The 13,028-nt window shown below is 32.4% G+C and overlaps 1 long non-coding RNA gene and 1 pseudogene across 3 annotated transcripts; one reads left to right on the top strand and one right to left on the bottom strand.

The window, feature by feature from the left end:
* Positions 1-1,908: 1,908 nt before the first annotated feature.
* On the top strand, positions 1,909-7,010 carry LOC148198053 (uncharacterized). Of its 2 annotated transcripts, XR_015786641.1 has the most exons (5): positions 1,909-2,159; positions 3,566-5,332; positions 5,421-5,477; positions 6,201-6,245; positions 6,530-7,010. It is a non-coding gene; the product is annotated as an uncharacterized LOC148198053 (long non-coding RNA). The 2 variants fall into 2 exon arrangements; XR_015786640.1 differs by lacking the exon at positions 5,421-5,477 and having other exon boundaries at positions 1,911-2,159.
* LOC148198052 (UDP-glycosyltransferase 73C6 pseudogene) lies at positions 6,290-9,071 on the bottom strand (annotated as a pseudogene). The gene is made up of 2 exons (XR_015786639.1): positions 7,426-9,071; positions 6,290-6,597 (listed from the first exon to the last, which is right to left on the bottom strand). The product of XR_015786639.1 is annotated as a UDP-glycosyltransferase 73C6 pseudogene (transcript).
* Positions 9,072-13,028: the final 3,957 nt, after the last annotated feature.

Here is a 13,028-nt window from a genome sequence, read left to right as displayed (position 1 = left end):
TTATGATGTGTTGTTGATGTTGTGATATTGTGTGACTGTTTTATAAGTTCTTTGGGATTGATTTGGAAGTAAATTGGGCACCCCCTGAGCGCTTGAGTTTAGGGGCTCTAGCGTTGGGTTCCTTTTTTTGGATGTTGAGCATTAGAAACCAGAGGCTTGAGTGTTGATCACCAGCTCTTGGGTGCCCAAGCGCCAGTCTTTTGAGTTTTATGTTTTGCTATTTTAAGTTGTGTATGATACTATGATGGATTGTTTCTTATACTCTGATATATGTAGGGTTGTATTCAATGTATTGTTTGATGTGTATTATATAAATGAATGTTTGTATTAAGGTATGGTTGAATATGAATTTTTATGGTGAAATTCTTATGGATTTTTCAAGTAGTGTATGTGTTATTGTGAGAGATATGAAACATGTGGTGAGAGTAGTAGAAGATCCTAATGTAGAGTTTTTTTTTTGACTTTAGGTGAGAAATAAAATGAAAAGTATAAGCGTTCCTTTGTTAATAGAAAAAGAATCTTAAGGTTATATAGATTTATAAATTTAGATTTTATATAGATTTATAAATTTATACACAATTATTTTAAATATGAATTGAAATAAAAAAGTAATATTAAAATATTATATAATTAAACATCAATACAAATACATTTAAAATTTTAAAATAAAATTTAAATAAAGTTTAATGTAATATATACATTTAAATAAACTTAATTTTGTTTTAAATATTTAATAAAAATATTAATTTTAATAAAAAATTACTAGTATAATATTTATATAAAATTTACATTTGGTTTCGAATGAGATAAAATTGTTTTTTTTTTAAATTAGAACTCAATTAAATTAAAATAACAACTACATAAACTAAATTAAAAATTTTCATATGACATTATTATACACTGAGAAGATGGAGATGAAGATGATAATGATGTGACAATCTTTGATCGACTGAAATGAGTGTGATATTGATTGACTCATATAAGTGTGATATGATCACTACATTTTGCCATGTATTTTAATTAAATCACGTTATTGTGTCACGTTAGCTTACATTTAAGGTCGTTATGCTAATTTAACAATAGATATTCAACTACATAGATTTTTCACAATTAAAATCTCAATTGAAATAAAAAATAACTAAAAGATCTATTTGAGAAAAAAAAAATTAATAGTATAAAATTCATGTAATTCTTAATATTATATCATCACGTGAGGATATAATACTCTTATTTCCTTTTAAAATTATTAACAGTACACTGGGGAGAAATTCAACAACTCCCTTCTCACTTTTCTTGAAAATGAAATTAATATTTCTTTTAACAACTCACTTCTTTTTCTTGAAAATACATTAAATATAACTCTCTTATTTCTGTTTTAATCTTTTTCCAACACCCTTTGAAATACCAATGCTACTCCCCTTTCAAATTTTTTGAACATTAGATTTTGTTACAACAAATAACAACATCCAACGTTAGTTTTTTAACATCTCCAATAATTCTTATCCATGCTTCAACATCTTTTGAAATCACTATGTTTTAATTGATAAATTCTTCTTATTAATACTTTTTGACAATAATTACACTTCAATTTTCTTACTATCCCACAAATCGAAATACAAAGACTCCATGCAATTTCGGTCCTTTTAATACCACTTTCTCTTCAACTAATTAGTTTTTTTTTTCAGACTGTAAATAGAATAGCACTCTCTTTAAGTCTAATTTTTAAAATAATCATTTTATATATTTAAAACCAGTAATTCGATTCGTTACAAATTATGTTTAAGAAAATATATTTGCGATTAAATATAATAATGTAAAGCACTACAACTGTGTAAACTAGGAAAACATTTACAAACTTCCTTTCAAAATATTTGAGAAATCAAATTCATTTCGTACTTTAATTTAAAAAATAACAATTATTCGAAATTATTTACCCACAAAAATAAAAAATAAAATCATATAAGATATTCCAGACATATAATATAATCCCTCCAAACCCTCTTCGAGTTCTGCCCTTCAAACCCTTCAAACCCTTCAATATGGTTGCTCTGGCACTGCACACCCGTCTCACTGTGGATACCTCGTGGCCGTGTTGGGGCCGATCATGGTGGTGGTTGTCATCATCGACACCTGCATTTGGCCATCAATGGTGAATGACGGTTAGTGTGTTTTTTGATCTCACTCTCAGCTTTGCACTTATATCATCACTTTCTTTATGCGTTGCATTCTGCTAGTGTTCGTTGAGACTACTCCTTTCTCTGTTTTCTTAGTTTTTTCCTTATATGTTTTTTATTGTGAATCATGTTATGTGGGCAACTCTGACAATTGCTCTGATTAGTTTGATTCGGGCTATTTTCTGTTTCTGGTTTGTGAGGTTTTTCAAGGGAAGATACCAATCATATTCACCATACAATAGATTAGTACATCAGACTCAGTTTAAAAACCAAAGCTCATTAGTCGTTCTCATGTCATCTTATTTCTTACCAATGTGGTAAATCCAACTCACCTTAATTTTTTCTAAATTCTTTACCGGCTTTATAACATATTTATCTGAGTCATTATTGGGAGAACCACCGATTCTGATTCTGATGCCATTGTGAGGTTTTGAGGAAAGACATCGGAGAGATTCGGCATCATTTAGTCGTGCACGAGCCCATATAACAACTAGGACATCACTTACAATCCACAACCTTAATACATTAGGTTTCTTGAGTGACAATTGTTAATTAGTTACCTTGAATGGTACTGGCTACTCAGGTGATAGGCTGACCTGTGCTTTGTGTACCAATGATTTCAGCAAATGAAGGACTTTTTTGTTTTTATTTTTATATTTTATTTTTTCTATTTTGTTTTCAATTGTGTTTGAGCTAATACGTAGCCAGTTCGAATAATATATTCTCACCCTAAAAGAATAGTTTTCATTGAACTTCTGCTTGGTGAAATCTTTCATATTAGAGTAGAATCTCGTTTGAACCTTTTTAAAACTCCAGATCAAATATAATGCTATTAGAAAGTGGGTTTAAGCCTAACTCAACCCCACAAAACCGGCTTGTAGGGTGAGGTTTGCACCTCAATTATATATTATAATTTGGCCTTATCTCTAGTCGATGTGGGACTTCCAACACACCCCCTTCACGCCGAGGTATAGACATCTCGTGCGTGATAGTAGAAATTGGGTGGTCCGATAGCGGCCCGATTGCGGGTGGAAGAGAAGAATACAATGCCCACTTAGAACTCGCTAGGATAGGCTCTAACCATTGCTCTGATACCATATTAGAAAGTGGGTTTAAGCCTAACTCAACCCCACAAAACCGGCTTGTAGGGTGAGGTTTGCACCTCAATTATATATTATAATTTGGCCTTATCTCTAGTCGATGTGGGACTTCCAACAAATACAACTCGATAAAAGGGTACTGCAATGCGACAAATATTCTTCGGAGCCTTCCTTTTTTCTTTCTTTTCGTGCTATCTACATTTACGCATTTGTCGTTGTAGACTCTTTTTATGTTTTTCATTGTAAGACAATAGAATATATTATTATATACTGGTATCATATGGCATGCAGGCAAAGTATATTTTGACGGGAAGTTTATAAATAAAGCCGGTAGCCCTCTGCCTGAAAAAACTGTTGTGGAGATAATAGCCAAAATTACCAAATATGTATGTAGGTGACAGTTCTATTTACTTGAAATAATGTCTCAGCTGCAACTTTGGTGGAACTGTATTGTCGTTTGGCTTTTTTACATCAACACAGAACTGGACAGAAGTTGGAAACAACTTGGTGGTGATACTACTGGTAAAGTAGCTCTTGATTCTGAGCTGTCAACTGGAGGATTTACTGGCTGCTTACTTCATTATGGTGCATCACATGTTTATGGAGTTGGCATAGGTTATGGACAAGTAACTTGTTAGATAATTCAAGTTTTTTTGGTTATGTTAAGAAATAGACTTTAAGTTTAATTCAACTCCACAAAATTGGTTTATAAGGTGAAGTTTGTATTCATTTATATATTATAAATTGGTCTTATCACTAGTCGGTGAGACTTCCAACATATCCTCTCTCATGTTGAGGTATATGCATCTCGAGCGTGGAATTAGAAATTAATAGATGGTCCAATAGTGGGTGGAACAATATGTCTAACAAATAATAAATTTTGCTAGGATAGACTCTAAATATGTCAAACAAATAACAAATAACAAATTTTGTTAGGATAGACTCTAACCAAACTCTGATACTATGTTGAGAAATGAACTTTAAATCTAATTATATTGATGCTGCCGGTGAAGCTATATTAATATTTTTTTTTCCTTTTATTAAATGCAAACCCAACTATGTGGTTTTTCCTTAATATTTCTCTAGTTTTGTGTCTAAGGTTTCTTATATTCATTGTTTGTGTTGACTGTTCAGTTATGCAGTTATTCCTTAGAGGCTTAACTTGCATAGCACAGTACTTTTATTTTGTTACACTTTTTTTTTGGACTTATTTTTATTAGTTATGCCTTGGATTAATAATGATTGTCTGGCCAAACCTACGACTTTCAATTCTAATGATGAATATATCTTAAGTTTTGAGCACCCATTTTGTCTGTATCTGCTCTCTTGGTATAATGGCCTTCTACTACACCGCTACTTCTTTTGGGGTTGATCGTTATGCCTTATGGTCTAGGATTAGGCACACTGGATCGTACTCTGGTATCATTCCGTTATGTAAAATAGCTTACATTCCAGAGGTATTAGAGAATGACTGCTGCAATCTTTTCTTTGTCTGTATATGTACGCATATATTACTGTCTCAAGGTATGAACTCCAATTGTTAATAATGAATTCATAAAGTGCCCGGGTCATTTATTTTTGGGGTCGATTACAGCTGGTGCAGGCATAATTCCTAATTCTTTAAGCCATAAATTTCCTCCCCGGTGCTTTTTATGACAAGCAATATCTTTTATCTGTAAATAAAACTTAATGTATATTCAGCTGCTCAATGATATAAAATATGAATTGTTTTATTAATAAATATACACTTCTATTCATCTTTTAAGGGTAAGAGAAAGAAATGTTGCTATATATTTGTGCCTAGACTCCCAAAATCTTGATTTGGTGATTTTAGACCTCTCATTCATCTCTATTCTCTGGGTAAGTTCTGAAATATTGTCAAACATAGTCCTACACTCCTATCACAAGTAAAATATTTCAGATTATCAGAAAAGTTTATGATCACGATCTTGTCTCCTATGTCTATTGATTATTAAGTGCTCGGTCATCCTTTGTAAGCAACCACAGAAGAGTAAGAGGAGACATTGGAGATTATTTTCGCTGAACTGAGAATTACTGGTATGATTAGCCTTCTTGATTCACTGCATCTTTTTTATTTCTTTTATTCTTTTAATAGTTCATGCCTGCTGTGGTCAATATCATGAAGGAAAATGCAGCATTAGTGACTTTGATTAAGCCACAATTTGAAGCTCGTAGATTTCAAGTGAGGAATACAAACTCCTATTATATAATTTTGTTGTTTGTTTTGATATTGTCGGCAATAATAATGTGCATTTAAATATGCTCTACATGATTAATATGATATGGAAGAAGTTTAGGTAAACTAGGTGAAATATTACAAATGCACCTTTACATTTTCTTCTCTGGCATTTTCCTTTCTTTCATCTTGGTTTATTGAGACATTGCGTACATATATTTGGTGAACCCGATGTGCCCCTTGGACTAGATCAGTTTCATAAGCTAAATCTGAGGGAATTGGGTAGTAGTAGGGAGTTTATCTGTAATAATACTACGTAATCTTTGGTTGTAGAGGAAGGTTAGACATCTAAAGTGAATATGTTTCTCCAAAGATTGTCAAGGGATGGCCTCTTTTGCTCTCAGCTCATGGATTTTGTTAGGGATATCCAATGATTTATTTTCAAATAAATCGCTAAGATACACACTTTTCTAATTTCAAAACATGTCACCAATGCGATTTTTAAATGTTAACTTTGCTGCATAGATTTTGTCAGTCAATTTAATGCGTGAAAAGACAATTTTTATCCCAATGTCTCCGATGAAAATAACAATTGTATATTTATCGTGTTTTGTGCAAGTGGGATTATACTCATTATAGTTTTGTATTAAATAATCATCATTGTTTCCCCTTGTAAATAAAGAAGAGAAAAGTACTATCTCTAACCTTTGAATATCATATTCTGTTCAGGTAAGAAAAAGAGGGATAGTGAAAGATCCTATTGTCCATCAAGAGGTGCGGGAAATTTTGCTATCTGATCAGATTGTTTATTCTCTATATTACTCAAAATCTAATATAATTAGTAGAAATAGAACTATTTGAAGACAAGTGTGGAACCAAACGGTTAAACACAATGCTTTATAATGTCCTATTCGTATTTTATCTCCTTCTAACATAATCTATTTCAAAATAGCTGTAAGTTAAAACAAGATATAACTCCTTGTATGGAACAGAGTAGTCTTTACAGATAGCAATATCCTCTCTATGGATTTTTGACTTTCTGCTTATGGCTTTACTAGTGAAGCTCTGCAATTGTTCTACGAAGGGATTGGAGAACTCCAAGTCTGAGCTAATTGTACGATTTCCTCTGCGTAAATAAAACAACACAATATTGTCAAGGTGGAGCTTGAAAAGAGATTGCCGAAAACAATACTCAGCGAGGATTTATGGGGTTGGTTGATCAAACTTGCACTTAAATTGCTCGTAACATTAGCAACGTTAGCATCAAACAATACTTAACTATAAAAGACATAATAGCAATGGACAAGTTATGCATAATTTGAGTTGAATTTGCTGCATATTATATACAGCTGTATTGAATAGGTATAACACTATTTGAATATTATATTTAGGTATATTTTTACTTGGCTAGAATCAATCACATGACATTTTATTGGATGAATTTTCTAGGTTCCCCATGAAATTACCCACATATTAATCCGGTATTAATCTGTAGATAACTTATCCACGAAATTATAATAAAATCTTTATACTTAAAAGGAGTCAAATTAATAATTGAAATTTGTTTGACATATTATTATTTGCTGCTAGTGCTATTGAGAGATATAGTAACTAGTAGGAGACTAAAATGACAATAATTTCTATTCTTTTATGGCATTCGCCTAATATCAAAATCTATATTATGATAAAAAAAATTCAATTTTAAGAACTATAGTAATTTAATTTAATTAAAAATATTTTCTGTGGACTTATTTTTGTGTGATAATGACCTAGTCCACAGACTTAAGATCGTATTACTCATTCTAGTTGAGTGTTAGTGGACTAAAATCATCAGATAAAATATTGGGCGGGCATAATTTATTTGGCAGTCTTAAACACAATCAATATTACAAAATTACTAATGTATTTTACTAATTTGCTAAGCAGAATTAGGAAATCTGTGGAAATAATATACCTTATATGCTTTTGGTAACGGAAGATTAGTTTTTGTGGGACTGTTGAATGATGTCTTGGATTAGCTGGGTCACATTGAAGTGAGAGGAGCCTCCTTCTACAGCTGTCTTAGCCATCTCTGCAAGCCCTGTGGCCCTTTTTCTTCTCTCTTCCCTTTCACTTCCCTCATCCATTAACTTCTCTATAGCCCTCACTACATCTTCCTTCTTCACCAATACCCCAGTTTTCTCTTCATCACCCCAGAGCACCGGAGTTTCCACCCCAACGCGTACACCAATTCTTATAATGTTCACAACAAACCTCTCATTGAAGAATTGGTCCCCAAACAATGGCCACGTAAGCATTGGCACGCCAGCGGATATTGCTTCTAGGGTTGAGTTCCAACCGCAGTGTGTCATGAACCCTCCAATCGCAGGGTGTGATAGTATTAGTACCTGAGGAGACCAACCCAGTAGCATTAGACCTACCCCCTTGGTCCTTTCCTCAAACCCTGATTCCTTAATCCACTTCATCAACTCTTCTGTTTGATTCCTTTCCCTGATGACCCAAATGAACGGTATTTTGGATGCTTCTAAGGCCATACCAAGCTCTATCAACTGCAACGGAGATAAATTGCATATGCTCCCAAGGCACACGTAAATGACTGAATTTGGTTTTTGCAAGTCAAGCCACTTCATGCAACTATGAGCATCACTTGATGTGTTGTTGCTGTTCCCTCTCTGAGCCTTATCCAAGTCATTCCTGTTTCTAAGTGAAACGGGCCCAACAAACCACACTTTATTGTTTCTGGCCTTCTTGAAATCCCCTGCATATGCTTGTTCCAACTCCTCAAAAGAATTCACGACCACCCCATAAGTAGCCGCTTCAGCTGCGGCCATCTTTTCAACAAACTCACTCCAGTTTTCGTGCATAGGTCTTGCCGTCTGTGCTTTTGTGATCTCAACTTTGTCAGGGATGTCAGGTATGGAAAAGTACTCTGAATCTGTGGCTATGGTATCAAAAACTTTAGAAGTGACCAACTTTTGCTGCCACCAGAGACAGAAACCACTAACGCCGTAGAAAGATATTCTGGGGACGTTGAATTTGGTGGCGATGTCGGCTGTGTATGTTAAACCCACGTCAGAGATTATGCAGTTTGGTTTCGGTGTCAACTGTTCAAACACTTTCTCAGCCGGTTCGTGTAGCATGGTGTTTGCGGCAAGGAAGAAATTCAAACCCATGCCCATAGAAGGCAGCATGTCAAAATTCTCACACCCTTCTGGAAATCCAGCATCGTGGGATGGAAATTCGAGTGGAACCAGTCGGAGGTTGAGGCCTGAGTCGGAAGCACGGGAAAAGGTTTCTGATAAACGAGAAGCGTTATGTACGGTGGTGACTACAGTAACAATCACGTTATTCTGTGCCAATATTGTTGCTAGGTCTGTCATTGGGAGCAAGTGGCCTGGGGACATGAGAGGAAACAGAACGAAGTGAGACTGAGATTCTTGGGATGCCATTTGGATTTGAATTGGTCGAATGCAAAAGCTGAAATTCACTTGTTTATAATCTCTTAGACACTTGTTTTAAAAAGCATCTCATGGCTATTTTCTGTGGCGGCACAGCTTCCGATGGCGAAGACTTGCAAGAATTGCAAGTCAACACGTCTTTAGTGTTCATCTACCAATTATAAGCTTTTCTTCAACAACTCTGCATGACAACATTTTCTCAAATTGTCCAGGTGACACCTTTTTATTGGTGTATTTGAAATTTTTTTAAAAAGTATTTGAAATGGACCAATACATTTTTGACATATATTCATTATAAAAAAATGGTTAAATTTTAGTTATTAACATATCATAAAAGGTTCTCAGCTAACGAACGAGATCGGAGCCTTAAGAACATGACTCGTACGTGGGCTGAACATGATTAACTAAACTATACTAAATTATGGATTATCTATACTATTTTGTACTATAAAAATTAAACTACTTTTTACAAAAACTGAATTATACTTATTTGTAGTTCAGTTCAAAAAATCTGAACTTCTTTTATTAACAGTTTAGTTAACTACTTCAAACTATGTACTTTATTTTACTTTTGCTTGTTTAATTGTTTTACTTTTCTTCTATTTCCAACAACATAAACATAAGAAATAAAGGCACGAGTATATATATATATATATATATATATATATATATATATATATATATATATATATATATATATATATATATATATATATAATTTAGATTTTATTAATTTTGTTTTCTGTGATGACATGAGACAATTGTTTTTACGTTACTTTTATATATAAATATATATAGATAAATAAATAAATGTTCCTTTTCAAGTCTCTTAAAAAGTTAACTATTATTATAATAATTATTAAAATAAAATGATATTATTAAATTTATACTAAAATAATTATATATTTTAAAAAAAACTAAATTTTATTATATTGTAATTATATTTCAAAAACTAGTAATTATTTTTATAACTTAATAAAATTAACTATAATTGTAAAAATAAAAAGATAAAAGTACTTATGTAAATAATTATAAAATATAATATTATATATATATATATATATATATATATGAGAATTCAGAAAAAGGTGAGAAGAGAAGATGAGAATTTTTATATTAAACTAGATAATTGTCAAAATAAAAATATTTCGACAAAACAGAGATAAACAGAAATATTTTTTAGAGATTAAGTTTTTAATCTATATAAAATAATATATAAACAAATTTATATTATTAAATTAAACTATATTTAATATGAGAATCAAATTTTAGACATTTTATATTTTTAAATTAATAATAAATAGTAATGATAAATAATTATAGTTATTAATTTAATTTTAATAATATGATAAAATAGTACCAATAATATTTCATTAATTTTTTTAAATTTTTTATTATAATTATTTACTAATTCTAATTATATAGATTTATAATTTAATTTTTTAAATGTTGTGATGTTATTGAATATTAATTTATTTGTTTGTAATTATTAAAAAAAAATCAAATTAAACTAATTCTTTTAACTCTATCGATGATTAGCTATTGACAGTTGTACTAGTGCAAAATCACATTTATTTATTAGAAAAAGGTGCATTGTAGTTAACTGAATTGTTTTGTAGTTAACTGAACTAAAAATAGTTTAGTTCAGTTTTTTTGAACTATTTTCTAGTGCAGTTCAGTTTTTTTAAACTATTTTATAGTTAATTGTAATAGATTTATAGTGCAGTGCAAATAATGCAGTTTGCCCACCTCTACTCGTACATTACACAAAGAATTTGAGTTTCTTGTTAATGTAAAGAGTTATCGACAAACAATTTATAAATACTCCTAGGTGTTTATTTTAAGTTTTTGAGTTTGGAGGCTGGTTCAATCCAGCTGGATTCGCTTAAAGGTCTATCTTATATAGATAAAAAAATTAATTATCAATTAGACCAGTGGGGGAACTACTAAGAAGAGAGAGAGAACAAAAACATAGGCAATGACAATAAATAGTAGGAAAAACATTTTGCTCCAGCTTGTTAAAAAGAGTTTACTATCTTTTTATTTCCCACTCTTTTTCATATTTTAGTTTTTAGTCTTTAATAAAAAATTTGATCTTATTTTTTGAATTTCTTATTTTCTTAAATAACAATGTTAGCGAATAAACAAACGACAACATTGATAACCTAGTGCTCATGTCATTACTATTTATGCATATGACGGAATGACATGTTGGTCTATAAACCAGTGAAAAAAAATAAAATAATAATGAGAACTAAACTACTCGTTAACTATAACATCACTATAAGTTATGAGTTAAAGTAAACAGTAAATATATTATTATTTTAAAATTACAGCTGCCCTATTCCTTTATATTAATAAATGACTAAACAAATTATCAAAGTTGTTTTTTATTTGTCTATAAAATAGGTTTATTTGGTAATTTATATGTATATTTAAATTTATGATTATTTTAATTTATTTTTGCTCAATTAAGTTTTAATATTTTTTATTTAATTGAGTTTTAATATTTATTAAATATAATTAATATGAATTTTTCTTTTATAAGACATAATGTTGTTTAAAAAATATCATATATTAAAATTTGAGTATTTTGATTATATATTAAATTTATATTAAAATTTGAGATTAAATATGTATTCACCGAACCAACAACCATCGAACCAGTAGCCCCTCTGGTCGGCCAAAGGCATCTCTGGCAACGTCGCTCGTCGACAAACTCATCGCCACCGACCGTGAAAGTCCTCCTTTTATGTCTTCTTCTTGTGCGCGAGAGAAACACCCTTACTCAACGGGATGCATTCTCCCGGCCACCGACGAGGCCAGCCGCCGCCGGTGCCTCCGCAGCGATCTTGGCTATAATCGACACCGCAGAACACTTGGAAGTGAACACTGTGACCGTCTTCTGCTTGGTCTCGAACAGGCCGGAGAGATCAAAGCCCGATGACATGGAGGAGATGAACTCGCCGGAGAGATCACAGGTTTTTCTTCGATTTACGTGTTTTATTGATTGGCGGCGATGTTGTGCGACAACTGAATTCAGTAACGCGGAGTGTGGTGGAAGAGTTTCTCGTTTTGCCGGTGTCTATGGCGGTTCTTGGCGCGATGCCGATTTTCTGTCCTGCGCACAAAAACACCTAGGCTTGATGACACAAGGTCAAAATTAAAGCCTAAACAAAACTGGCATTCTCACAAGTAAATTTTTCAAAATGGGGTTTGTCGGGTGCTCAGAGTAGTTCACGGATTCTTGCTGAGTGTTGAGGGCCCTCCTATAAACGAGTTTTCGGTTGTGTTCTGTACACAATCCACTGGCAAAGATGGAGGGGTGTTTTGGGATTTCGTTCCCTAAGAACCCTACATACATATAGGTGGATGATTTTTTTAATGAAGAGTGATTCTGGTCTTTATTAAGGATATGGCAGATGTGGGAGAGATATATAACTATAAGTACAAGAATCTTGTGAGTAGGGTGGTCCAAAGTTGCTGCTACTGCTTACTGCATGCACTCTTTGTACAAGGATGCAAAGACCACTCAATTTTTCCGTCCCAGACTCAACTTTAGGTGCTCACAGAAAAGGGAACATAAAGAGCAGCTGAGAGATGAAGCATCTGTTACCCCCATAAACAATTTTAACTAATTGGAGTACAAGCTGTTCAGAGGTGGGTGTCATTCTGCCATCCGTCTCTAATGCTGGCTTGGTTGGAATGGGGTATGGGAACGTGACTTCGGGAGGTGGCGGTGCTGCTGCGACGTTGTGTGTGTGGCCTGCTATGCCAATTCACAATCACAATCCCTCTGTGAGTTTGTTCATGTCTGTGGTAGAGTCGGAGAGAGAGAATAAGGAAGAGGATTGAGGAAAGATTAACAGTTTCAGAAAAAAAAAAATTACGTTTCACACTCCGTTAGGCACGTCAGTTTTTTTTTAATGCCGTTAATTTTGAAAGACCAAAATTAAGCTTTTCTTGAGAGGGGACTAAAGCGTAACTTGTTTGGTTTGAAAGAGAGATTAAAAACAAATTTAATTTAAGAAATAAAAACATATTTAACTCTACAATTTCAGTATTTTTAAATTAGAACTCAATTAAATTAAAATAACAA

The sequence above is a fragment of the Vigna umbellata genome, chromosome 5, assembly GCF_029865625.1.
Source record: "Vigna umbellata cultivar VRB3 chromosome 5, Vumbellata_1.0, whole genome shotgun sequence".
Lineage (NCBI taxonomy): Eukaryota > Viridiplantae > Streptophyta > Magnoliopsida > Fabales > Fabaceae > Vigna > Vigna umbellata.
Note: the sequence above shows the minus strand (reverse complement) of the source record. Positions and strands in the feature narration are given on the sequence as shown.